A 23,618-nucleotide genomic window follows, 5' to 3' on the forward strand; every position below is an offset into this window, starting at 1 on the left:
GTAAGCCCTTAAGTGTAAAATGCTGATAAGGAAATTGATACTAAGTGAAGGCGATCATTTTTATGATTTACTGACCTACCATATAGGTTATCGGAACCTCAAAACTAACTCAGCCTCTGATGAGGTGGGAGTCCAGGATGGAAGTTCACAGAGAATGGACCCTCATCCACTCAGCCAGGCAGATGCTCCAGAATGCACGTCTCCTTCAGATTTGGCTATTCCTTTGGTGCGGGGAAAGAGCTGCATGATTTCACTGGCATTTTCATGTTAGAGAGGAATTCTAAAGAAAGTATCATAGTTGAGCAGCTTGAAGGGACTGTCCTATAAGCAACTTCAAGCAAGTTATTTGTCTCTTTGAGGTCCAGATGCTCGTTTGCACAAAGGGTATAAAAATGAATACCAGTATTATTTAGAAACCAGGTCTGGCTATTGTAACAAAAGTCAAAATAATTGCGACTTAAAAGAGGCAGGATTTTTTTCTCGCTCATGATACAGTCTGAACACAACCAGTCCAGAGCTGAGAGGGAAGCTCCCCAGTTTGGGACCAGGCTCCCCGGATACTGTTTTGCATCTTCAACACTCATGTTTCACCTCGGGGCTAAGCTGTCTGTTCCCAACTCTTGCTTCCACATTGAGCAAATGAAAAAGGAGAAGGGGAAGGTTTGGGCACAGTCTTTCCCTTTTGGGGGGGCGTGAACTGCAAGTTGTTTACATCTTTCTGCTCGCATCCCATTGGCTAGCACATAGTCACGTGGTCACACCAATCTGTACCACAAACTGCAAGATCGAGCCTTTCCCGGGGATGCCCTGTGCCCGGCTACAATTCAGAACTTGTCTTGGCTGACAAAGAAAAGGAGAATACATACTCAAGGACAGCTAGCAACCGTCCTTACGGTTCCCCGTGATCTTCTGCTAAAATAGAGGTGGAATGTTTGACACGAAGTCAAGGTTCAATTGGTAGCAGTTAATGTGGTTTTTTTTTTAATAATAAGCAAAAATTTAAATCAGTCTATTTTATTTCATTCTTGATATAGAGACAAAAGAAAAAGGTGTGTGTGCCTTCACACGGAGACTCCCAATGTGGGTCTGATTAAGAATGACTGAGGTTTGGAGATAAAGTTACCGTCACTGCCCTGGCCTCCTGGTCCTGCTGGGTTTTAGGGAGTGAAGGCTTCGTTGGGGGGCCTCAACCTTGCCCAGTCCCCCAACCAGTCCTGATCAGATCATCACTGGTGGGCGGTCTTTCGGTTCTACATGGACAACTTGGTGTGTGCTGGGGTAGTCCAAATTGCACTTCCCCCTTAATGCCCAACTCATTTCTTCAATTTGGACATCTGGGTTTCTGGCAAATCTCTTTCCCTTCTCCACTGGTCCAAGCATGCCTCATGAACGAGTTTCCCCAAAACGTTACACAAAGGAATGTTACCCATCTCCCTTGTATACACTGCCATGCTGCTGCTATCATTACTTTTCATGCAAGGATTCTTTTTCCCTCAGGTTCTAAGAACAGAACGGATGAAAAAGAAAGGGAAGGGAAGGGGAGGGAAGGAGACAATAGGAAGCCAAGACAGTAGAAAACTATGCCAAAGAGAGATAGATCCAGAATAGAAACCAAGCTAATAAGCACACCACAGGGTAGTGGGACTCTGCAGTGGTGAGCGGTCACAAGGCAGCACTCCATCACTCCAGGTCACAATCCAGGAAGACATAAGACATGTCCTACTACATTGGGAGGAGAATTGATAGCGGTGGTAGGGGAGGAGGGTGATTCATGCATCATTCCATGCTCAGATGATTCTTACATTCAGCAGGACATCCAAGAAGGACATACCCTGAGTGAAAAATTACTTGACATTTTGGCAAAGTACTAAGTACTAAAATCACATTTCACTGACAACGAGAAAATTTTCAAATTAAACTGTGGAGCAGTCACCCCGTGGCTGTGTAAAGAAATAATATTTTACAATAGGTGTCTTTGGGGCTTTCTCTGTCAAAAACAAAATAGTCTGACCAATTAGAGCAGGACTCAATAAGGGGAGAAATTTCACATGGACATTTTGACTAATGATAAAATAAGAATATACCTCAATGTGAGAGATTCAAGGGATCTCAGTGGCCATCAGAACATGGTGGGTTTCTGTTTTTGTTTTTGTTTAAGATTTATTTATTTATTTGAGAGAGAGAGAATGTTGAGTGAGGGGAGGGCCAGAGGGAGAGAGAATCCTCAAGCAGACTCCATGCTGAGCACAGAGTCTGATGCAGGGTTCCATCTCACGACCCTGAGATCCTGACCTGAGCTGAAACCAAGGTCTGACGCACAACCAACTGAGCCCCCCAGGAGTCCTTGGAACACAGTGTTTTATAGTTAAGAAAGCTACAGACTTGCTTTGGCCGTATGCTCAGACAGTGGTAGAACCACAACTAAAACCTAAGCACTGGAGGCTCCTGGGCTAGTGAGCCTTGTCTGGAACGTTCTGACATCAGAGGAATCTCTTATTCTGTGAAGAAAATATCTCTTGTGGGAAATCATTAATATGTCCTAAAACTGATTTTATCAAAAAGGATGAGACCTGAGATGGTGAAACAAATTCTAAGGGTATAAATAATGTCATCCAACTGTTGTATAACGACCACATTCCAGAGGAGTTTTCAGAGTGACAAATGACTTCAAACAAACATTTGGGTCTGGCGGCACATTTTGTAAGTGGCTTTAGAGGAAATGTGGAACGCAGAAGAATGCAGAAGAGCCTGGTGATCTCAATAGGCTGGGAATGAGGAAAATCCTATGTTAAATCACTGGAACAGAGAATAAGGTAATATTTGTGAAATCCCCCTTCCTATCTGAGTGAGACAGTAGGGACCACCTAGACCCAGGAGATGCTCCCTTTAAGTGAAGAGCTGCTCCATTTGACCATACACCACGGCCGGGATCAGACTGCATGTGTGGGAGAGTGACAAGGGACCATCCCACCGGTAAGAAAAGCAGGTAGCAGCAGGCCGTGGGAGGCAGCAGGTTGAGGGGAAAGTACACTGCACAAGGATTCAGAGGACTTGGGTCCCAGTCCTAGAGCTGTCGCTAGTTGTCCTAGTTGTACCACCTTGGGCGACATACTTAACCTCTCTGGATGGGCTTCAGTGTCCTACTTCATAAAAGAAGGTTTCACTTCATCTTTTTCCCAGCTCTAAAATTCTGCTTTCCAGGGCTCGCTATTTAAATGCCTACACCAAAGTTTCCCAAACCTCCAACCTGAGGCCATTTGGTCCCCCAGGGGACATGTGGCAATGTCACAGCTGGTTGTCACACAGTGGGAAGGTGCTACTGCTATTGGCATCTGGTGGGTGCAGGACAGGGATGCCACTAGACATCCCAAAATGCAAGGACATCTCCCCTCAACAAAGAATTGTACAGCCCAAAATGTCAGTAGTGCCAAGGTTGAAAAACACTTGAAAGGGCAATATAATGACGAACCCATTTCAGCCAATTATTGTCATGTTGCCAGACCCGTTTTTTTAATAAGAGAATTTGAAAATGTGAATTTTTATGTAAAATATTCCCAAATGAAGATATAGCAGCACGTTTATATATAAAACGCTTTGGGAGCCAAATAAAATGGGGCCTTAGGTCCGTAAGCTATCAGTTTCTGAAATCTTACTTAGCCACATACTGTCCAAGTAATTAGTGTAGTTTAACTGAAAGCGTGGATTTTTTTTCCCTCTGTGGGAATATCCTTTCTGTCTACTTCTCCAGGTTGTCGCAGGATAATAGTATCTTGGAGCTGGAAGGAACTTCAGAAATCACCTAATACGCAGTTATACCCAGAGAAGGGACTTTGCCCTTGAACTCAGTCCGCCAATGGTCGGCCCGCGCCTGAGAAGCCAGGTGTCTTGACTCCCTGTCCCGAGTTCTGGGAGAGGGAGAAGAAGGGAGGCGGTGTGCACGAGAGTGCCAGATGTATCTCTCTTCCAGATGTGGTCTGCCAGCACTTGATCTTCCAGCTGGGCCTGAGCAGCACCAGATGTGACCCGAGGATTAAATGAGAGGGATGGGAAAGCACGCCAGAGCCTGTAAACAGCTCCCCTGTCTCCCAAACGTAAGGTTGGTATTAGCGTTCGTTTTTCTGCGATGTACAACGCAGGCAGCAATCTGGGCGACAGCAGACAAGCAAGGCAAGTGCCTGGTACTGGCCACAGGGAGGCCTGAGCCGGCACGTGTGACTGGCTCAGCCCCGACACTGTACCACTCTTAGAAAAACGATTCAGAAGCCCATCAATACTAGCCGTGGGCCGCTGAGAGGAACAGTGTTGTCACAGGGCCATCGGGACTGAAAGTGCAGTTTTCTTTCTGGGTTCATGGGAGCTAGTGGCGTTAGGAGATCAATCCGCAAGGCTCACGGGGGTTTAGGGACCTCAGAACTCTTCCCCCCACCCCCGCCCCAGCACGCCCCCTCGCCCGCCTCCAATGATGCTTTCGTGCCTCCTGCTGGCATTCTGCCCCATCCCGTCTGCTTCGCAAGGGCCTTGGGCGGGGGCGGGGGGGGGGAGGGGGGAGGTTGGTGCTTACAGCGGGACCACAGGGCTGTCTCGGGGGCTGCGCAGCCGGCTCCCAGGGCCGGGGTGCACCAGGCCAGATCGACAGCCACCCCGTCTGCTCCCGCGCGGCCCGCACGAGCCGATGCTCTCTCGCTCTCAGTCCTCAGAGTCACTTCCATCTTTGCTCACCGTGCTCCTTGTGGTTATGCGGAGAGGCCCGAGTTTGGGCACCAGCATTCAGAGTTTTTTTCTAATTATTTAGTGCAAAAATGGCTCCCACGTCCATGGTGAACTTGGCCACCGGTCATGCGGGCCGCCGAGGGGGTGAGGGTGAGACAGAATGTGTCTGCCCCGGCAGGTCCACATTTTTTAGGATAATGAGAGTTTTCGGTTCCTTACAGGATGTAATTATAAATACGTATTTGCAATAGAACCAGCTCAATGTGCTTAGCTTTTCATGAATAGCACACTGCACTTTGGGAACGCCGCCCTTTCCTTAAAGCTCAGCAGAAGTCTTCCCTCCCCAGGAGGCCTTAGCCGGATCTCTCTGCTCAGATTTTCCTTAGCTCTTCCGTCTGTACCACTGACCGGGGAACCACAGATTCTCTTACTCTCTCTCACCCCTTTATGTGTGATTGCACCTACTCGCTGTTCTACCTAATACAAAGTAGTAACCTTGAGAAACATCCACACTCCTTATATCATTTTTATCCCCATCGACTAGGCTGGTGTGCGGTATTTACTAGATTCCCAGGAAGAGTTCACAGTCGTTGGAGACTTGCAGGGCCAGGGACCCAATAAAGAACATCTTGCTTCCACCTGAGACTGATACACATTTTGAAAAGTCAGACATGGGAGGAGCAGAGATAAAGGCCAGTCACGAAGGCTTAAGTCTGAAGACACAGCTGCAGGCCAGGGGCAGCTGAATGTCCTGGTGTTGACTGAATGGGTCGTGGTGCCGGAGGCAGGCCTCTCACTGGTGGGGAGAAAACTGCCCCCAGGAAGAGTGGAGACAAGTTCTCAAGTGGAAGCTCATCTCCGTTGGGAAGAAGGACAGGGTTTTTAGTCACTATTATATTTATTTCCAATTTACCAATCTGAAAACCAGGGTAGCGGCCTTAAGGCTGAGTGACCAAGGGGGCAGAGAGACATGGAGGTTACACCTGTGAAGCTCCCTCCATAAGGAAGGCTGCCTGAGAAGTCGGGGAGGGTTGTGCCCCCTTCACAATTAATTTTAAATGATGGCAACCTCCAAGCTATTTTTTCAACTATCTTTATCAGATTTCAACACACCTCCTTCAAACCTTATCCACATCCCAACACAATCTTCTGGTATTACCTACCCCTCCCGAAACAGGGAAAGCAAGAGTGATTTTATAACATCGTAAGATGATCATATTACTAAGAGTTAGTACACTAACACTCTAAATTTATTGACTGAACTAAATCATTTCTTCAGTGGCTGCATTCGTACAGACTATCTGTCATTCACCCACCTTTCCAGAGACTGGGGAGAGCCTGAGGGAGGAACGACTCCAAGCTGAAGACTGGCTACCCCGCAGAGACTGGCCAGAGGTGGACAGCTGTGTAAGAGCTTAATTAGGCCAATTCGGGGGTAGATTCAAAGCTGTGACCAGACTCTGTGGGGCTAAGGAAGCAGCATCACAAGGTTTGTACTTTAGGTTTTTCTTATTTTTTTCTTTTCTCTATATAAAAGAGTTATTTTTTTAAAAGCAGTTTTAAGTACACAGCAAAATTGAGAGAAAGGTAGAGAGATGTCCCATGACCCCCTGTCTTCCCCCCAAAACACACACAGCCTCCCTGATTACCAACATCCCCCACTTGTTACAATTGATGAACCTATGTGGACATATTATAATGACCCAAAGTCCACAATTTACATTAGGGTTCACTCTTTGTATTGTATATTCTATGGGTTGGACAAATGTATAATGACATCTATCATTAGAGTATCACACTATTTTCATCGCCTTAAAAATCCTCTGTGCTGTTCATTACCTTCCTCTTCACCCCCTACAACCATTGATCTTTTCACTGTCTCCATAGTTTTGTCTCTTCCAGAATGTCATATAGTTGATATCATAAAGTATGTAGCCTTTTCAGATTGGCTTCTTTGACTTATTAATAGGCATTGAAATTTCCTCCATGTCTTTTCATGGCTTGATAGCTCATTTCTTCTTAGCAATGAATAATATTCCATTGTCTGGATCTACCATAGTTTATCCATTCACCTACTGAAGGGCATCTTGTTTGCTTCCAAGTTTTAACAATTGTGAGTCAAATTGCTATAAACATCCATGGGCAGGTTTTTGTGTGTACGAAAGTTTTCAACTCCTTTGGATTAATACTAAGGAACGCAATTGCTGGACTGTCTGGTGAAAGTATGCTTAGCTTTGTAAGAACTCACTAAGTTGTCTTCCAAAGTGATTGCATCATTTTGCATTCCCACCAGCAATGTATGTTGCTCCACATCCTTGTCAGCATTTGATATTGTCAGTCTTCCAGATTTTGGCTATTTTCATAGGTGTGCAGGGGTATCTCTGCATTGTTTTAATATGCATTCCTCTGAAAACATGAGTGTAGAGCTTCTCGTATGCTTATTTGCCATCTATACATCTTTGGTGATGTGTCTGTTAAGGTCTTTAGACTTTTTTAATTGCGTTGTTTGTTTTCTTATTGTTGAGTTTTAAGTGTTCTTTATATATTTTGGATAATGGTCCTTTATCCAGTGTGTCCTTTGTCAATATTTTCTCCCAGTCTGTGGCTTGTCTTCTCATTCTCTTAACATTGTCTTTCACAGAGTAGAAGTTTTTAATTTTAATGAATTCCAGCTTATCAACTATTTCCTTCATGGATTATGCCTTTAGTGTTGTATCTAAAAAGCCATCACCAAATCCAAATTCACCTAGGTTTTCTTCTATGCTATCTCCTAGGAGTTTTATAGTTTTGCATTTTTACATTTAGGTCTTGTAATCCATTTTGAGTTAATTTTTGTAAAGGGAGTAAGGCCTGTGTCTAGATTAATTTTTTTCTTTTTGCCTGTGGATGTCTAGTTGTATCAGCACCATTTGTTGAAAAAATTACCTTTTTTCCATTTTATTGCCTTTGCTCCTTTGTCAAAGATCATTTGACCGCATTTATAAGGGTCTATTTCTGGGGCTTTTTTCTGTTCCATTGATCAGTTTGTCTATTCTTTTGCCAATCCCACACTGTCTTGTTACTGTAGCTTTATTGTGAGTCTTGAAGTTGGTAGTGTCAGTCCTCCATCTTTGTTCTTCTCTTTCAATATTGAGTTGGCTACTCTGGATTTTTTGCTTCTCCATGTAAACTTTAGAATTAATTTATCCATATTTATAAAATAACTTACTGAGATTTTGACTGGGATTGTATTGAATCTATAGATCAAATTGGGAAGAACAGACATCTTGACAATATTGAGTCTTCTTTCCCATGACATATCTCTATTTATTTAGTTTTTCTTTGATTTAATTTATCAGAGTTTTATGATTTTCTTCCTATCATATAAATCTTTTACTTATTTATTAGATTTATAACCTGAGTATTTCATTTTGGGAGGGTGCTAATGTAAATGGTATTGTGTTTTTAATTTCAAATTCCACTTGTTCATTGTTGGTATATAGTAAAGCAATTTACTTTTGTATATTAAAATTGCATACTATGACCTTGCTGTAATTATTAGTTTCAAGAGGTTTTTGGTGATTCTTTCAGATTTTCTACATAGACCATCATGTTGTCCATGAACAAACATAGTTTTATGTCTTCCTCCCCAAGCTAAATGCCTTTTATTTCCCTTTCTTGTCTTGTTGCATTAGCATGGACTTCCAGTACAATGGTGAAAGGAGCAGTTGAGAGAGGACATCTTGGCCTTGTACCTGACCTTATTTGAGTTTCTCATCATTAAGCGTGATGTTAGCTCTAGGTTTATTGTGGATATATCTTTATCAAGTTGAAGGAGTTCACCTCTATTCCTAGTTTGCTGAGAATTTTTATGATGAATGTGTGTTGGATTTTGTCTAGTGCTGTTTCTGCATCTACTGATATGATCAATGGTGATATTATCAATAGCATGTAATATGAGGATTATATTAATTGACTTTTGAATGTTGAATTAGCTTTGCATACGTGGGATAAATCACATTTAGTCATTGTGTTTTTTTCTAAACATTTTTGGGTTCAGTTTGCTAATATTTTGTTGAAGATTTTTGCATCTATGTTCATGAGAGATATTAGTGTATAGTTTTCTTGTAATGTCTTTGTTTGGTTTTGGTATTAGGGTAATACTGGCCTCTTAGAATGAACTAGAAAGTATTCCTTGTGCTTCTATCCTCTGAAAGAGATTGTAGAGAATTGGTATAATTTCTTTCTTAAATGTTTGGTAGAATTCACCATGAGTCCACCTGGGCCTGTTGCTTTTTGTTTTGGAAGGTTATTAATTATTTATTGAATTTCTTAACTAGATATTGGCCTATTCAGATTGTCCATTTCTTCTTACGTCAGTGGGCAAATTGTGTCTTTCAGGGAATTGGTCCATTTCATCCATGCTATCAAATTTATGAACACAGAGTTGTTGATAGTTTTCTTTAGCATCCTTTTAATATCCACAGGATCTGTAGTCACATCCCCTCTTTCATTTGTGATATTAGCAATTTGTGTCCTCCCTTTTTCTTAGCCCAAATAGAAGCTTATTGTTTTACTGATCTTTTCAAAGAATCAGCTTTTCATTTTAATAATTTATTGTATTCTATTGATTTCCTTTTTTTTAAATTCATAGATTTCTCCTCTAATTCTTATTTCTTTTCTTTTGCTTACCTTGGACCTAACTTTGTCTTCTATTTTTAGTTTCCTATGGTAGCAACTTGGACTATTGATTTTATATCTTTCTTTTTTTAATATATGTATTCAATGCAATAAATTTCACTCTAAGCAACACTTTTTTTGCAGCTCACAAATTTTGATGTGTTTATTTTCTAATTCTTAGTGGTTCCAAGAATAAGCTTAGACATAAAGAAATTTAATGAATTTGGTGAATGAATCCTGGGGTGATAACCCTTGTGGATGAGTGAAGTTTCCCAAAAAGTAGGTTTACTTGCAAAGAGTAAAGGGATAAAGAAGAACATTATATTTAGGAGAGAAAGTAAAACTTGGGACAAGAAATAAGGTTAGGAACTGGGGTAGCTATAGTATCCTGCTTGGAAAGACTTAATTTGGGGGAATTTTTTTGGACTATGGAAATATTAAGTGGATGGTTGAACAATTAAACAAAAAAAAAACATTAAAAATAGAACTGTCATCAAAATCCAGCAATCTTGCTTCTTAGTATTTATTCAAAGGAATTGGAATCAAGATTTCAAAGAGCTACTTTGCACTCCCATGTTTATTGCAGCATTACTCACAATGGCCAAAATATAGAAAGTACCTAAATATCCAATGATAGGTGAATGGATAAAGAAAATGTGATATGTACATACAATGGAATATGATTCAGCTTTAAAAAAAGGAAGCAAATCCTAGCATTTGTAACAACATGGATAGACCTGGAGGACAGTGACTAAGTGAAATAAGTCAGACACAGGAAGACAAATACTCTATGATCTCACTTACATGGAAAACCAAAACTAGTCAAACTCATAGAAATAGAGGCTATAATGGTGATTCTCAAGGGCTGGAACTAAGGGGATATGGGGAAGTGATAATTAAAGATTACAAAGTTTAATTTATATAAACAAGTTCAAGAGATCTATTATACAGTAGTAGATGATTATTATTATAAAGATAGTATTATAATAAAGATATCATTATTATTACAAAGTAGGTGGGAGGAAACCTTGGGTGGTGATATCAGGGTATGTCTATGACCTTAAGGGTGGTGATGGTTTCATGGGTATATACTTACTCCAAACTCTTCAAGTTGTAAACATTAAATACGTATAGCCTTTTACATGTCAATTATACCTCAACAAAAAGAAGAAAGAACGAAAGAAAGAAAGAAAGAAAGAAAGAAAGAAAGAAAGAAAGAAAGAAAGAAAGAAAAAGAAAGAAAGAAAGAAAGAAGAAATGACAGAACTATGAAAAGAAGGGAGTCCCCTGTTCATCTCTTCTTGACCATCTCTTCTATGGAATCCTCTGAAAAGGTGGCAGTGACACAGCGAGGAGAAGGAAGGAGAACTATATCTCAGGGGAGTAGCAATCAGGGATGATTCAGAAACAAATATAAAATAAAAAATCTCTTTCGTTTACTAAATATACCATAGGGAGATTAACTCTTAATGGGAAGAAAAACCTGATTACTGGGTCATTTATGGAAAAGGCACTGCTGTCTTCATAATACAATTATCAATTTTCTTTTTGTGTTCTAGAAGGCACCATTTCATTACAGCTACACTATATTTCTTTATAAACAAACAGAGATGTGAACCATCAGCCAAGTAAGGTATGCTCAGTGATTCTTTAATCATAGCATATTGCAGAGCTACTTCCTTTTCCTAATTTCTGTTTCTGTGATTATTTTACAGAGTTGTGCAACACACAGATGACACATGGAAATCAGAATTATTGTTTTTACATAGACCACATTGTTTCTTGCCTGTAAATTGCTTCCAACTGGCTTTGAAAAGAATATTGCTTTATCCTGCTTTCAACCCAGGGGAGCTACCTGAAAGCATTTACACCCCATATTCCGTAGAGTCTATTTCTGTGCTCCTCCATCTTGCCATTCGGATGGACTATATCATCAGTTAGTGTTTCTTCTTAGGGAAAAATTCCACTGGGGCACAGGAGAGTTTAGGATTCTTGAGATGAAAAGGTAGAGGCAGAAAATACAAAAACCAACTGTTTGGAAGAAATCTGGAGCATCCTAAAAGTCATCGTAATTAAAACACAGCAGTTTGTAATTATTCTAAAGGGGAAAACCAGTAAGAAAGGCTCAAAAATACTAATGTGGTACCCAGGGTCCTGCCACATTAATTCAAATTGACTTAGATATGATATCCTCAGATGGGCTGAAAACTAGTTGGAAGGCTTAAAACAAAAGAAAATGCAATATAATGAGGGGGAAAAAGCAGTGGGTTTGGAGTCACTGGAGTATGGTTGGTTCTGCCATTGACTAACCGACTGACCTTTGGCAATTCATGGAACTTCTCTGTGACTCAAATTTTGAAACTGCAAAACAGGATACTACCACTTAACCTTGGGTTTAAGGAATGTGTGTAAAGGTTATTTTCTGTTTTCAAACGCTGCTCTCCACACCCCTCTTTCTCTTCTTTCCGTCCAGTGATCGTCTCCTGCCTCACTTCCGCACCAGTCACCTGCTTCATCTTCCTGTGTATATTCAAATTCTTCCTTAGCATAAGCTTCTGAATTCACAATTTTTTAAATATTTCCTGAAGCCAGCATTCAATGTCATTTCAAAAACTTAGTCCATTAGTATATTGATGTTCAGTGTTTCTTCAAATTATACTTCAAATTAAGAAAAAATTCTTCCTCTCATTATCCCTTTGCTGTTCATTTACCATTTACAACTCCTTGGCTTCTACCATCAGCTAAACTTAATTTGCTATTCAAATGCTTGTTAGAGGTGAAGAGGTCAAACATAAAGGGGCTTACTGAGGTGTTGCTTTGATAAAGTCAAGGTCATCTCTGTAATGGTTTAGAGATATTCTCCCAGTGCTCAGGAATAATGATTGTAATTATGTTTCAGTAGAAGTTCTCAAACTCTATTGTGTATTAGAATCATCTGAAAAATAAGTTAAAAATGAAAATTTCTGAAGCCTGCTTTAGAAGATTCTGATTTGGAACATTTAGGTAGAAAACCAGGAATCTGCATTTTTAACGAGTATCCCCGATGCAGGTGAGCCACAGACTCCCAAAATGCTACTAGAGATTATGTAGGCAATTCCAAGAGTAATCCGGAGTTTTGAATCCTTGTGGCTTTAAAAAAGAATATTTTATAAAGAAAAATATTTGCAAAAGGATTTTTTATATTAAAAAATGTGATGTCTGTCATCAGTGCACAGACTGGAATTTTGATGGTAGTTTGTTCACGTGATTCCTGCATGTCTTAGAGAAGTTAACTAGTTTTACATTTTTAGTATGTAGCATAACACCATTAGCCACTCTGGTGCAATGCATGTAAAATAAAAACACCTTAGTCATGAAAAGTATTACTTTAATAAAATAATTTATTATTTTTTAATTAAATTAAATTATTTTATTAAATTTAAATAAATTAAATTATTAATTTAATAAAATAATTATCTCTTTAGTATTGATAATTTCAAGAGCTAGATTATTCAACTAAATGAAAAAAAACTAAGCCCAGGTTTTCCATTAATTAGTGTTTTCACCCACAAAAAGTACAAAGGGTATGTTTGTCAGCACCTAGGGGCAAACTTAAGCCAGAGACAGACTCAAGTGCAACCAAGAAACATCTGTGTGATTGCTTAGCAGTTTTCTGGCATTCACAGTAATTTAATAGAATATGACTTGATTTAGTACAAAGAATTGCCAATACAATGTAATACAATGTATAAATAAAATTTAATGGAAAATTTTTTTTCTTATTGCACTAATTCATTTCAGACAATTTCAACCCATCCTTCAAAAGAAAGAAAAGGAAAATTACCATTTAGAGACTAGCTGGAAGTGAATTATGCGATTTTCCTATGATCCGGGAGCCATTTTTTATTCTGTGCAAGATAGTAGCAGGTAGATCACAACTGCCCTGATTATAAATGTATTCTGTCTGGATTTTGGAATTTAGTGGAAGATCCACTGAAGAATGTGGTGACTTGTTCTTCCTCTCTCTGCCCCTACCCCTTCAAATGTAGATATATATTTATAACATCCATATAGACTGAATGCATGACAATGCAGGACATATACACCCAATGTGTGCATGCCATTTTCAGATTAACACATATTTTTGGCAAGAGAGAAAGTTTTTAGTCCAATTTTCCAACTTTGGTTAAACATAACCCTGGGAAGTAGTTCTATAGCAATCTGAACGCAAAAGGTTGTACCCTCATTGTGTTTGTGTCCCTGGTATCTTGTGTAGTGCCTACAAACATGAGACACTGGACAAATCTTAATTGTTGTTGAAGCTGATGTGATCTTCTCTGGAACAAGACCCAGGTAGGTCTTGGTAAGATATTCAAGGAAGTAATAATGTAAACAGGCCAGACTTTCTCCTGAGGTTTGTTGTATCTTGTCTAGTTATATTAAGATAACAAGGTTATGCGGCAATAATAGAAACCTTCCAGCACTCAGTGACCTACACAAAAAAAGGCTTAGTTCCCATTCCATTAAAATCATTTGTGGATGTAGTAGACCCTCCAAGCCAACTGTCCTTTATTGTGGCAGCTCTGCGATGTAGATCCACAATGTCAACGCAAGGTTGCTGCCCCCGCCACTCAGCATGGGAAGGCAGCTCGGGGCTGGCAGCAGCAATTAAAAGTTTTGGCCTGGACGCTGTACACATCACTTCTGTGAAGCCCATGATGAAGCCTGTTAGTACCGTGACGCTGCTCCACCTCACTGCCGCAGTTTAAAGAAACATAATCTACCCTGTGTCCCAGAAACAGAGAACTGTATAGAATCAGACCAGAAGTCTCTACCATAGCTCCATTTAAATGGTTTCCAAGGAAATACATAACAGAGCAATAAGCTTCTTTTAAGAGGGAAGAAACATAAAGAAAAATAAACAAATTGATGAAGAAACTACTTAATCATAAGAGAATAACAGATCTTAGATGCTGATGGTGAAGGAGAATTTCAGTTTGAATGCATTTTTTAATCTCACTGAAGCTAACTTTAAAAATCAATGTGAGTTTGTTTTAAAACAACTTTAAAATGCTATGTAGCTAATATTTTAAAGCAATCTATTTTTTATTTGTCAATTTATATCTAAATAAAAAACAGAAATAATAATAGAACCTGGGAAGGCAAAGGGAGGCTGATGAAATGCAGTTCTGAGGTAAGTCTTCATTCCATCACTAAATATATGGTCTACAATTATGGGGACTTCAGTTAAAGCAGTTTTTCCCTTCCTTTGATCATATACGTTTTTCTTAAGGAATTCTTAGAAAAATGTTATAATATAATGTAATTATGATTTAAATTCATGCTAGGCCAAAGCTTGAAGTATTGTGCCAGTGTCGTTTCTGGTTATCCCAGAATTTCTATAAAATGGTGACCAGAATTGAGCTGATTCTCTGAGGGTTCTCTAGAATCCTTCATGGATTAAAAAGTGGACTGATCCCAAGTCTGACACAGAAAACTGACACAAAGAATTTAGAACTAAATTGTTAACATAATTTATGATAGTTTCTTCCTTAGTCACAGAGGTGTGATCAAACTTACTGGTCCAGCCATTGGAGTTGTCTAGAGATCCTTGAACGAGAAGAAGAAATTGAATGAATTTATAAGTGGAAGCCAAGCCTAAGTTTAACTTTTTTGTGAAAGCATCTTTAATATCATAATTCATCTTCTTATATGATTGTCATTTAGGATAGTTTGAAATACCGTCTGCTATGGGAGAGCTCAAATGCAATACTTTCTGTATGGGCTGGACCAGGTCAAGTCTGAATTCCCCTCCAGACCTAGGATTTGATGTGTAGACAGAGTGTGCAATTTTGCAATCTGCCAAGCCAGAAGAGGATTTAATATTACATTCAACACTGTACTCAAATTGTCAAAAAATATTCAATAAAATAACATTGCAAATCATTCTCAGTCAAACTAGCTGGCAAAGGCAGCATGACAAAATTGAGAAATAAAGCATATGGGACGTAGTGTTATTTACATGTTTTTAGGGCTTACGCTCTGGGTGGCTCGCTATTTACGAGACAGCAGGTTCCACCCTTCCCTTCTGCTTTAGGTTTGAGACAGGGCCAAGCTCTCCATCTGACTTCATATGACTGTGGTCTAGTTCAGATTAGTATTTGTCACCACTCTTCACAGCAAACAGGAATGTAGCAGACTGGGGGAAGAGAAGGCAGGGGGAGTGGAGAAGGAAGGGGGGGCAGATTAAGGGACTAATCTGTGTCCCTTAGATTAGTCCCTTAGATTAGACTAATCTAAGGGATACAGATTAGACTGTTGAAGGTAAACATACCTGAGACAGTCAACAGTGAAATATGGAGGCTGCATGGCAGTCAGACGCTCACAGTTGAATTTTAGAGAACAGCTGAAGGAAAGAGCATTTTGGAATTCTCAAAATATGTGCTACCACCAGAAGAAAAAGTCATTCAGTAAGGCATTATTATGTTCCCTCTCTGAAGATGTTTTGCAGAACTCTAAGCTTCTTAGAAGCTAATGGGACATCTGGCTGAAAGATGACAGATCATAAATACTTTTCAAATAAATTAAGACATGGTTTCACAGAAGAGAAAAACCATCGTTCAGGACAAATGAAGCAACATACACACACATTTCTAAAAGCTAAAAAATGACATTCTATCGATATGAAAAATATTAACAAAAAATATTAACAAAAATATTAACAAAAAATGATAATGAGAAATTTTAAAGATCATGTAAACAGCACTTTTTTCCCCTTTATGAATATAGAACATAAACTCTTATGGGCCAGACATTGTTTTAATGGCTTCCCATGTATTAACCATCTAACAACCTTACGGAATTTTCTAGAGCAGAGGAAACCGAGGCACGGCAAGGTTCAATACTAAGCTGGGAAATGACGAATGTGAGACTTGAACCCAGACAGCCTGGCTCCGTCCTGCACAAACTGTGATAAATCATGAAAGGGAAGAAACAAATCTTCTCTCAGTAAGGTTTTGCAATGGGAACAATATTGGGGATTTCCAAATTACTAAATACGTGATGTGATTTCTGATGTTAATATCACTGGTGGGCTATATCAGTTACCGTTAATAGGTAAAATCTGAGGAAAGGAGCGAGTGATCCTTGGCTCTGTTGTTGTGATCTCTAAGATTTAGAACAGAATTAAATTATACTATACAGCCATTTCTATTTTTCTATGCTGAAAATGTAAGGTTATAATACTCATCATGCTATTAAGTTATTGATTTCGACCGACGATTTCCCTTGAGAATTGATTAGAACGTGGGAGAAGATTGAGTTTTTTTGGAAGAGCCTTTATTGTTACATTTACATGAGCTCATCTTGCAGTAGCTGATGTCCTGACTTTCTATTCCAGCCAGGCTTTCTTATCAGTTAGCTAGTGTTAACTGTAGGCTCTATCACAGTGTTAAGTAGTATTGATGTGCTTGAGCTGTGGAACATAAATCTTTTTCCCACCAAGTAAACAATAGCAATTAAATGGAATTTGGCTTAGAAGGGAAATAATTTTCCCATCACTTCGCCCCATCAGCATAAACCCTAACACTCCAAGAAGCCACAGGGTTTAGTGAGGGCTTTGGTGATGCACCACTCAGCATAATCTGGTTGCCAAGAGACTGTGCCTCCAGCTTGTACTGAGAAAGATCATCCGCATCCTTTCAAGGGAGATATATTACAAAAGTGAATCCAAACAGATTGAGTGGCTAGATTAAATAAAATAGGCGAATGTGGCTGGCAAAAGGAAATATCTCCCCTCTGAAAAGCACGGCTTTGGCATCAGGCAGTCCTGAGTTGGAACTCAGCTTCACAGTTTACAAGCTGTGATCACTGGTGAGTTGCTGAACCTCCGTCAGCTTTGGTTTCCTCTCCTTTAAAAGAACTGTTAAAAGCATTAAGTAGTTGTAATATGTCTAGCACGATGCGTGACACATAATAGGAGCTCAATAAATTATTTTTAAGTGAAAAGCTACTTCTCAACAAACTCAGTGATTGGAAAAAGGGTGTGAATAAAATATTTTTGAGAACTGGTAACTAATTAAGACATTCTTTTTCATTAATCAAAATCCATTTTGGAAGTCTGAATCCTTATTATTCAATTTCTGAATAATGACTAATTTGAATTATTCTAAGTAAACAATGAGGTTATTCAATGTGCTTAGTTTTTAAAATTAAAGTCATTTTGATCCTCATCACTCTCAAAAGCAAGTCAAGACTGATTCCATAGTAATTCCTCAAATTTAGGAGACAAGTTTCTGATTTTGAGGATAATTTTGGCTAAAGATCAGAGAACTCCCTTCTACTTGCATGCACTAAACTAGAAATGTTCCTAGCTCCAAGAATCATACATTAGTCAGAAGGGTTACTCAACAAGGTCTCTTTTACCCTTTACTCATGATAAAATTAAATAACGTATTAACAGCACAGAATCCCAGCCTTTTACTAGTGACATATCTTTCCTTAGAGTGTTTCACATGCCTTTGTACTGGTGACATGCATTCTCCCAATCTTAAAAAGGGTGGAAGGAAACAAATTTGACTATGTTAAAGATCAGGGGAAATAACCTGGTCATTGCTTCTTCCCTGGCAAGGGAATGTCTAGATTCACTCTCTCCAATATGGTAGCTACTAGTCACAGGTGGCTATATACATTTAAATTTAAATTAATTAAAGTAAAATAATTTAGTTTTCTCAGTCACACTAGCCACATTTCAAGTGTTCAAGAGTCACATATGGCTGGTAGCTACCATATTACACAATGCATATATAATATACAGTTTCCATCATCTCCTTAAGTTTTGTCAGGAAGCATTGTTAAATGATTGACAGTAAAGGTATCCAATTATACTTTTTCTTTTTCATTAAGCATACTCAGATACAGGCTTCCTCTTTTATTTTCTTATTCTTTTTTTTTTTCAAGATTTTATTTGTCAGAGAAAGAGAGAGAACATAGGCAGGGGGAGTTGCAGGCAGAGAGAGAAGCAGGCTTCCCGCTGAGCAGGGAGCCTGACACAGGACTGGATCCCAGGACCCTGGCATCATGACCTGAGCTGAAGGTAGACACTTAATTGACTGAGCCATTCAGGCATCCCATTATTTTCTCTTATTCTTTAAGAAGTTTGTAAAAAAATACTTCGAGCCCAAAATGTAAGACTGGAGACCATCTTGTGCCTTTACTCCCATCCTTGTTTGACTTACTTCATGGGAATAGAATCACTCCAACCTCATAGTCCCATGTTCTCATTCCATAAAGGAGTGAAGCATGGCCACCTGACAGTGAGCTCAGCTTGTTGAAACAAACTTGATTGCCCGAGGGTTAACCGACACATTCCATCTCTCAAGTATTTCTATTAGTCAATTGAATATATGCTAAGTAGAATAGCTATTCAGCAAAGGACAGGCTGAAACTGAAGCCAGGTAGTAGGCAACGAGATGGCTCTTTTCTTTCTTACTGCTCCTGTTTGGAATCTCTTGGATTTTGTCATTTCCCTTCCCTCGTGATACCAATCCCATCTTATTTATGCTTCCTTCCTTGTTATTTGTCAGTGTGCACCATAATGGTGGGATTAGTGATGCCACCTGGCAAGGAGAAAAAAGAGAAAATACACTTTTCATGAGGGCTCAGAGTCTCTCCTCCCTAGAAGACTCATCAAGGCTGAGAAAATGTTGGTCCTTTTTGCCCCAAGCCAGGGCTATTCCTTTGTTACCCCGTACCTACATCCTATTTACTCTACACTTCAACTCAGTCAGAAAAAGCATAGAATACCCTGAAGCTGCAAATTCTTTTGTGGTATACACAATTCTGTATGAAAAGATTTGTGATTACCTCAAGGACTAGAGAGGGAAAAAGGGGTACCTTTTCTATTTCCACTTTTCCCACCATCACGAATAAAATTCCCAACCAATCTGGAAAGGATTATATAAGAAACTGTGGATATTTATAATGTTGAATTCTGTTCCACAGTAAACCTTCAAGAAGAGACTCTCTGCTTACGTAAGAATGAAGAGAGGCAGGCCAATCAAAGTTGAAGCCCAATAGAAGAAAAGAGGGTGGAAAAAAGAACCAGTTGGCTCCCAGATTACAGACGTACCCAATGGAGACTTGCAGGTCTCTTAGCCATTCATTTACCATCTTTCTCCTTGTCTTCAACCAAGTCTTGCTTTTACCATCTGTACTTCATCCTGTTAGGGTCCCTGCCCCAATGACAGAAACCACAACTGACGACTTGATTCTCTTCCTACACATTATGTTCTTAGCATCCAAAGTGAAATTATGAATGCATTTTCCCAGAGAGACATTAGTTGGTTCAATAAATTTAGGTCTCAGGAGATCATGAGCTGTAATGTGGTGAAGTGATTATTTGGGAGCAAGAACGGAAGAAGCAAGGGCTCACGGAGGAGACTATTTCAAAAGTCTAGGCGAGAGAGGATAAAGGCTTTGGTCAGGGAGGTAGTAATGAAATGAATGGAAAAAAGTAGATGGATTCAGGAGAAACCTTCCAGTAAAGCTGACAGGACTGACTTTAAGTAGGGAGTGGGGGGGGGGGGGGAAGAGAGAGAGAGAGAAATGGGGGAAATGATAACTGACATTCACTGAATGGGAAATATTACAAAAGACAGAGCAAAGACCTCTCTGGGTGGCAGAGGTGGGTGGGTAGCGATGAAGAGCATTGGTTTTACTAAGTGAAATCCTACATCCAAATGGAAATATTAAATAGGTAGTTGAATATAGAGCTCTGGGCTTCAGAGAACTGGGCTGGGGACATTAATTTGGTGGCCTTTAGCATACGGACAGTATATAAAGCCATGGAATCAGATGAGATCATGCAGAAAGAGAGAATAAAATAAGAAGGGCACCGGCCCTGTTACATTTAAGGTTAAGGTCTATCTAACACTGCATTATGGGTTGTATAGAATTTTTAGACTAGCCGGCTAGACTACCTAATGTGTTTAATAGAGAGTATGCATTTCAAATTATAAGGAATAGGGAGAAAACACTTCTGTGAACACAAGATTTCTTTATGTGAGGAACTGCCAGCATTAACAAAGGGTTATATTAGGTAGATTGCTGGGACACTGAAAACATGTCGTTAAATATAAAAGGGAACGAATCTTACTCTTTGACAACTGTAGCTAGTTGGTTATTTATCTGGATTGCTTAGAAACAACAGACCAAAGTTTTCTAAAAAGTCTGATGTGATATTTCTACCTAGTTTACTTCATTTTATAGAACTGCTGCCGACTTGCCAGTTTTTGATGAAAAGTGTAAAAGTCTTTTCCCTGCTTTCTGAGACAAAAAAGAGAAACGTGTAAGAAAAATAAAATATGTGTTGCTTAGCTTTAGCAATCGCAAAGCTCATGAACATAAAAAATACTGGTTTGCCTATAAAGTTATAACATGGAATGAATTTTAAAGAATAGCTCACTGAGACAATAAGTAAAATTTTACTAATTGAATCATTGTCTAACATGTTTATAATTTAAATTAAACATTTACATTTGGGGCGGTTATGGAAAGCAGGTGAAAAGAAAGATACAAACAGAACACAGGAAAAATATGTTTCAAAGAAGGTAGTGCCTTCCCCAGTGTCCAGCAGATACTAACATTTTACAGTATGGTACTGACACACAAGAGCAAAAACTCAAAATGCATTACTTATAGATCTTGCCACAAGGAATTTTCTATAATCTGTCTCAGTATGTGAGCTGTGTTGAAGTTGGTAATTTGTACATTCCGTGGCTTCAGATTTTTCTTTTTAAATCAGCTCCCAGACTTCTGAGAACTGAATGTTTGCCAGGACTAAGTCAAGTTTTCCTACCTTTTGAATGAGTTTGTTTCTTGATTTCTGTGTATTTCTCAAAAATACAAGACCAGTTTATATCACAACTGGGAGTCAGAGGTGGATTTTAAAAGCCTATCACAGATATTTCTTGGCTTCTGTGATCAGAAGGACTCTCATACCACATTGCTCTGGATGTTCCCCGACCTGACCCACTCCCAAACACCTCCCTTCTCCTCTCAACCACACCCCAGCTGGGCCCTCTGAGTCTTTTACTCTCGATCACAGAATCCTGTGCATACAATCTCTTCTCCCAAGTTTCTTCTTCCTTTCTTTTTGTAACCTAAACCTGATGGACCAGGACCAGTGAGTCTAATACTTACCCTATGGCCCTCTCAATGGAAGGCTGTGTCTTACTCTTATGGCCAGGCATCTCTTTGAACCATAAGAAATTATTTCACACATCATTTTTCAGATGTGCTTCCCGATTCATACTCTTAGATTTTTTAATTGGGGTAGCACATTTCTATCAATTGAGTACCATTTGAGTTGCTATGATATAGTGATTTAGTCATTCCAGTAGCGTTTGGAAGTACTGAATTCACTTTAGAGCATTTAGAAGTTTTGTTGAGTCATAGAAGGCTGGTTACTGTTTCATGAGAGGTTAACTTTCCTACAGAACCCTCATGTAGAAATACAGCAATTTTGGCTAATCCTTTAAATTAGTAGTCAGAATCTACTAGCTCGGAATTAGGTGACTTATATTACAAGTGCAGTGATTGATTGCTTGACTGAGATTTATTGTATTACAAATGCAATGATTGATTGCTTGATTTAATTATTTATGAACTCACAATTATATAGGAAGTCCACACCACAGGCTAGGCACCATGGAATGCCCTCAAGAGACAATAAACCCAAAACAGATGCGGGTTCTCCCTTTAGGAGGAAGGACTGTATACAAAAATAAGAACACAGATTATTAATTAAAATGACAATTATAAAAAATTGAAAAATTAAAATTAAAAAAGAAAACAAAATATTTAAAAAATAAAATAAAAATGACAATTAATGCAAAATATTATTTACTTCTACAAGTACCCCACAGGGAAAGCCAAGTATGAAATGTGCAGGATGGGGGGAGGTAAAATTTAAAGGAAATCAACTTGTGGAGAATGGACGCTTCTGAGACAAAGAAAACCGAAAACTAGAGGAGAGCAAAGAACATTTTACCAGCGTTTTTCCTTCTGCTGGTATAGCAATGATTGATGCCCAAGCAGCCCCTGCATTGTGGCAGATTAGGTGTATGAAAAATGTGTTTATTTTTCAATTAAATAAAGGGAACAGTTTTAGTTTTGCCTGGCTTGAAACAATTCTGGCAGCCACAGCTGGGAGTTCTCATATAGTTTCTGCCCACTTAATATCATGCTGGTGGTGATGCTACAATTAAGTGGCCCATGGACTCCAAACACGTTGGCTTTCTGCTTCTTGTTAGTGGAGTCTTTGGATCCACAGTAGAGTTGTTTGCCAGTATGTAAACAGAAGCCTAGGAGCCGAGTGCTTTGATCTGACTCTCCTTTTTCTCTTTGGAGTTTTAGAAATATTTTCCAGGTTTTTATATACGGCTTTTTTTTTTCTTGTTCAGGATTTAATATGCAAAAGCTATATTTTTAAGTAAGTGAATAGATAATTCTTTTGCTTTTATTGTTCTTTAAAGCATAGATAACATTTCCTGATTCTGTTCAGTTTAACTGCCAGATTAAAAAAGAAGTTATAATTATAGATCCTTGACTCAGTGCAGAATAACACCAATCATAGGGACATTGTTCTGGTTTTGATTTCAAAGTAATCACTGAGCAAGGCTCCTCTGAACTGGAACATGAATCAGCATTTAGCAAGGCTGAGTTTAAACCTCTACTCCAGATTCTGAGTGACAGAGAACTTCTAAATAGGGCACTGTTTGTTCATAGTTTTAGGTATCTGTGATTTACTTGGCTTTGTTAGACAATAGGGGCTTTGGTTCAGTTATATTTTTAACATTCCTTAAAATAAATCAAAGAGTGTTCCCATTTTGGATGTGGATTAGTATGGTGGAGGAAATGAAGAATTTACAAGTGCCGCACTCGGGCCAGGGATTATGCACTGCGGGCTCTGTGCTGGATTGCCTTCATTAATATTCTTTTGGTTACACGGAATAGAAACTGGCTCTGGCTGGCTTAGAGGAAAAAAGTAAGTGGTGTTGACATACTGGAAGAATATTTGGGTATCTCATCGAATCCAGGACTCAGGCAAAGTAGGGATCAGGGGGCTTTTGACCTCAGAAGTTCCTGTGTGTCTGTCTCCCTAGGTAAAGTAGTTGAAGGGCCTCACTAGATGATTCTCCACAGGAGGCCCAGTGGGGTCCAGTCTTCACTCGTGGATCAGTCAAGGTCAGAGGGGCTGGATAATACCG

At 39.2% G+C, this 23,618-nt stretch overlaps 1 protein-coding gene and 1 long non-coding RNA gene across 9 annotated transcripts in view; one reads left to right on the top strand and one right to left on the bottom strand.

The window, feature by feature from the left end:
• Nucleotides 1-23,618, bottom strand: part of CCDC91 (coiled-coil domain containing 91) — a 349,003-nt gene that overhangs the window by 8,970 nt on the left and 316,415 nt on the right. The window lies entirely within an intron of this gene.
• On the top strand, nucleotides 2,751-6,162 carry LOC141370150 (uncharacterized). Its single transcript, XR_012373955.1, has 3 exons — nucleotides 2,751-2,813; nucleotides 3,968-4,096; nucleotides 6,035-6,162. It is a non-coding gene; the product is annotated as an uncharacterized lncRNA (long non-coding RNA).

The sequence above is a fragment of the Callorhinus ursinus genome, unplaced genomic scaffold, assembly GCF_003265705.2.
Source record: "Callorhinus ursinus isolate GAN/ISIS: 27379988/994484 unplaced genomic scaffold, GSC_fseal_2.0 scaffold27, whole genome shotgun sequence".
NCBI classification, from domain to species: Eukaryota; Metazoa; Chordata; class Mammalia; order Carnivora; family Otariidae; genus Callorhinus; species Callorhinus ursinus.